General features: G+C 34.2%; 1 long non-coding RNA gene across 1 annotated transcript; it reads right to left on the bottom strand.

Annotated features, from left to right (window-relative positions):
* Positions 1 to 1,488: 1,488 nt before the first annotated feature.
* On the bottom strand, positions 1,489 to 2,932 carry LOC142548098 (uncharacterized). The gene is made up of 3 exons (XR_012820885.1): positions 2,526 to 2,932; positions 2,232 to 2,444; positions 1,489 to 1,581 (listed from the first exon to the last, which is right to left on the bottom strand). It is a non-coding gene; the product is annotated as an uncharacterized LOC142548098 (long non-coding RNA).
* Positions 2,933 to 5,253: the final 2,321 nt, after the last annotated feature.

The following is a 5,253-nucleotide window of genomic DNA, read 5'->3' as shown; positions in this document are numbered from 1 at the left end:
TTACATTTAGTATTAGCACATATATCTCCAGGACTCACATTCCTCAAATTTGACTGTAAATAAACAATGAAAAGTTACTGATTCAACCGTGTCTCTTTTTGTAAAAATTTTGCGGTTTAAAATTACATAATTTAAAGATAATTAACTGAGAAACATGATCAAAATCACCATTTTTCTTGGCACCAATATCGATATCACCATTGCTACCAACTTCATTCCCGATACCACTACCAATACCACCACTAGCAACCTAATTTTACAATCAAATCGTGTCAACCGATGTAATCATGATAATTCAAAAGCATTTAAGTGTGTATATATATCAAACATATTTTTTATATGTTGTTTTTACTAACCTGTTCTTGCTAATTTTGTTTATTCATACTTTGTAAAAACATGGACCTCATTTCTTCCATTTCTAGCTGATTTTGTTGCATTTTTTGTTGAACGCTTTGTACCATAGTTTGAAGTTGTTGAACAGTTCCATTTTGTTTCACAGAAGCTCCAAATTTCGATGGAGTAAATCCGAAACCCATTTTGCACACTCTACCTCGAGCTTCCTTGCCAAACACAAGGCTAAATGCATCATCAACAATGTTAGTTGTGTATTGAGAATCAGGTGGACATTCTTGTATTTCTTTCTGCAAAAAAAATTATGAGAAAATAACATAGTTATCAGCAAGAGCCAAGAGAAATAATCGGATTAAAAGAACTAGTTTGAAGGTTATCATCTCATTAACCCATAAAACTACATGCTGGTACCTAGTTTGAAGGTTCCCAATTATCACATGCTGGTCCTATCTAGAATACAAAAAAATGCAGAAATAAAGTTTCATAATTATCACATGGATAATTCTTTATTCAAATAGCAAACCAACTCAAACATAATGAAGACAGAGTCTTATGGAATGGTTAACTAAGATTCCATGCTTTTGTATTCTGATCGCCCATGTGTATATCGCTTGTATGCGATCTCATTAGGTGCTACTGGATTTTTTGGTTTTGGACCATTAAACCTTATATAACGCAAAATGATTTTGATCATGGAGCTTTTAGCTTATGATTCTAAATTGTGTTTCAGGCTCCGGTGTTTGCCACATATCCTGCAGGCATATCTTTGACGGCTTATTCATATCTGTGGGAGACATCAGCAGTTTTACAGAATGGAAACCAATAACTAAATATGTACTCTACTTTAGAACAAAAATGCACAAGTTAATTCAATTTTCCCAATTACACATTACCTTATACAAGAAAAATGATGCAAAGTTAATCTAATTATTACTATTTTCTCTCCAACAGCTTGAGTACTAGGCTCTCCAATTTTTTTCTTGTGACCTTCAATCCAAACTTGCGATCTTGTAATTTTTGTATCTGCCGGGGTTCTCTTTTCTTTTAATAGAGAAATATATACAAAATCGTTAGAACATAATTCAAAAGATGTATATATCACTACTTACATAAATTATAAAAAATTTTAAAAATTAACATAATGTGAGTCAAACGAGCATAACCTCTCTGGCTCATTATGTGAAAGTGATCTTGTTTTTTCCTCATCGCTCTAAATTTTTCACTCTTGTCCTGAGATTAGTTAAAATCGCACAATGAAATTGTTCAAAAGATTAAAACTAGTAGTCACTTGCCCAAGCAATTATTTATTATTGTTATTGTTATTATAAGATCAGCTCATATGATGCTAAAAATACTGGGCACTCTTGTATTAGTAGATTAGAACAGAGATGAAGCAAAGCTACCAGTTCAACCTACTAAGCAGTGCATCATATCAGAATATTGTAAAGCTTCAGAAGCAAAGCAACAATGAAGATCAAATTAGAATTATCATAGAAGAAAAATTATGAGAATTCAGAGATCACAACGAGCAAGTGATTCAAAGCTTCTATTAAAGGCAAGTGATTCAAAGCTTCAAGTTCCTGTAGCAGATGCAGCTACTGCAACAGCTGCAGCTGTTGTAAGCAATATGTGGTGTTGGAATCAACTGTTCTTTGGATTTGCTATGTTACGCCATGTGTTCTAGTTTTACAACTAAATGAAAGAATGCAATATGTCCAAACAACCATTACATCCAAACACACACCTAAACTACTGACAAAGCAGTCTCGTCGGGGCAACAACACAATACATTAACCACAAAGATCTAAATAGCTCCAACAAATTGAAAGGTAAAGCAAATGTATTAAATGACCATAAAAAGAGTCCAGAAAAATTCTCACTTGAAAGTTAGGTGATAATGTCCTCTGTACAAATAAGTCCCACCGATTTTGGTCCATAAATTCAGGCTTCAATAGATTGAGATCTCGTGAAGCCAGTCGACTTGTATTAGCTTCTCGTACAAGTATTTGCAATTTAGATTTTCTATCGCGTCACAATTTTGCCAACTTTCACAAAATTGATTTCTTTTCACAATCATCAACTTTGTAAGTCAGCTGTACATTAAATAAAAAGAAAATATGTCTACACTTTGTTATGAAAATGGAAATGAAAAATTAAGTAACTAAATATATTACCTGAAGACATCTCCACATCCTATCCTTCACTTCTTCGATTATGTCATTCCATCCATTTAATGTATAAGGCACAAATTCTTTTATCATGCACCCTAGGAAAGATGCGTACTTCATTGAATTATCTCCAACCGGCTGTCCAAACTCATTATGCTCTAGCTCTTTACACTTGTCTTGGCCACTAACCATTTTCAACTTTGATGCACCCCGTCCTTTTTTCTTATATGTTTTCTCATCATCAATTGGTTTTTTACCATGCAAATCATGTGATGAATTAGCTTAATTGTTAGAATCCATTCTCAATAACCTATTAGATATATTTTCTTGTAAAATGGAAAAAAAACATTGAAATGTACTAGTGTGCTTTAGTAAAATAAAACAAGATTTAAAATAGAAAACAATATCACTTGAATTTCATCTAAAGATCCATTGCTACGTTTTTTGACCATTTTGCTCATCTTTTGAATCTTATTTAATAACCTGATAAACATGTAATATGACATGATGCATCACTAAAAATAAACAAGGATAAAAATATATTAAACACTAAATAAATAGTTACGTAACTTTAGAAAAAATATATCAATAAAAATAAATAACTATAAAATCTATCCTTGAAAATTTCCGTCATGTCTCAGTCACATCGACTCCCTCACACTCATTCCTTGAGTACGGTTCTTTCTCGGTAATATTTGTAACGTACCGTACTTTTAAACTACTTGATATTTGCGGAAAAATAAAAATTTTCTTAAATACAAAATAAACTTTCAAATTTGCATTAAAATAAATTTCTCGTCTAAAACAACCACAACCAAATTTGCCAAAAGAAATAATAGTTTAAACATCATAAACACTTCATAAAAATCATAGTATTTGAAACAACATGCATAAAAGTATTCATAAAAACATTGGCGGTCCTCGGGTTTAGCCTCCCACTCAGTCCAAGCCAACTCACTGGTCCTCACCCCTCGTCTCCTCAAATGCATCCTCACCTACATCGATCAAGTCTAGTGAGTCTAAAAACTCAACATGTATAAACTGGGAGTAACGAGTAATACATAATAAAATCACATGAAACCTTAAAATAGAGCGTACGTACTTGAAACTTGAACTTGCATACTTAAAAGCCTGAACGTAACATACTTGAAACTTGTGCATACATACATAAACATAGACGTGTCATCATCATAAGACTTTTCTTAAACATGCTTGCATACTTGTGCAATACTTGAACATTCATAAACTTCATCATTTTGCGTAGAGGCATGTTTCAAAGCAAGTGACCCATACATAAATACGCCTGATCAGACTAAACAACAGTACTGGGCTGACAGGGAAGATCGACTGTCACATACATGAGATCCCCGTTCATGCTTTAACGGGTGGATTGGTTCCCGTTCATGCTTTAACGCTTCTCAATCCTGATCTAAACTCGTTCGTGATTTAACGGGGTGGAGAGGTCCTCGACCACGTTCACCGACTTCCAAACCCATTCATAATTTGGTCACGAAACATTTAGCATACCTCAAAAACTTAAAATATTTTCTTTTGCAGTTCGAACATACTTACTTGGCGTTGAGGGATTCGTTGGATCTCGCTTGGGGTCGCTGCTGCAACATACTAACATGAGTTCAAACACTTATCTTTCATAGCTTAGACGTAGGTACTCGTTCTCACCATCGAAGTAAATAAATGGCTTATGACATTCTAAATCTCTCGAAACTTGACCTCGTTTAATAATCGTACTAAGCCATTATATAGAAGCCCAAAACAAATCCTATATTTTTACATAAATAAATTTTAACCATCGTACTAAACTATGATATAGAACTCCAAAGCAAATTCTAAAAAAAAAAAACTTTTTTTTTTTAAGATGTGTGTACACGGACCCTGTGTATGGGGTCCGGGTAGGGATCCGGGTAGGCACGAAAATTTTGTGTTTTTGAAGAAAAACGGACACGGACTCCGTGTCGAGGTCCGGGAAGGGGTCCGTGTAGCCTCTGGACGTGGAAATTCACTAACTTAATGATTCATTCTTCCAACCCAAGCCTAAGGACCATGAACCAACACCTCAAGACTCATTCCTAGGATTCTATTATGTTGATTCGAACCCGTACAAACACCCCAAACATCCCCAAGCATCGTCAAACAACTTCAATACACAATAACCCGTAATTCGACATCGTTTCCCTTGCTACGACTTCTATTACATCCCAAGCCAATCCCGACCCAAACGAACCACCAAATAACACCTAAACACATCTCACAACATATCAAAATGTAGTAGCACAAGCCCGGCGGTACCCAACGAAGCCTGCAACAAATAACTTCAAGAACATGATGAACATCATTTTCATAAGATCAAAGATTTGAGCAGTCACACGAAAATAACCATAACTCACTCGTTTCTTGTCTGAAAATTACAAATTTTATATCAAATCGAATATATAAAAAAGTTCTACGTTTTATATGTTGACAATAATTTCAAAAAATGAACTGAAATTACACAGGAACCGAAATGACAGCAAAAACGTCTTTTTGAGATCTAAAATACTTCAGAAATCGATTCAATGCATAATCGCTCAAACTTTGCTCATAATAATTAAACTTTTACGCATAACATACATCAAAATATCTACTGTGACGAGATCGATGCATAAAACGAAAGATTATACATGCCTTTGGTCTTTAAACGTAGGAAATCTCTCAAATCTCGACGATCCGGACACGA

Source organism: Primulina tabacum, chromosome 6, assembly GCF_025594145.1.
Source record: "Primulina tabacum isolate GXHZ01 chromosome 6, ASM2559414v2, whole genome shotgun sequence".
Taxonomy (NCBI): Eukaryota; Viridiplantae; Streptophyta; class Magnoliopsida; order Lamiales; family Gesneriaceae; genus Primulina; species Primulina tabacum.
Note: the sequence above shows the minus strand (reverse complement) of the source record. Positions and strands in the feature narration are given on the sequence as shown.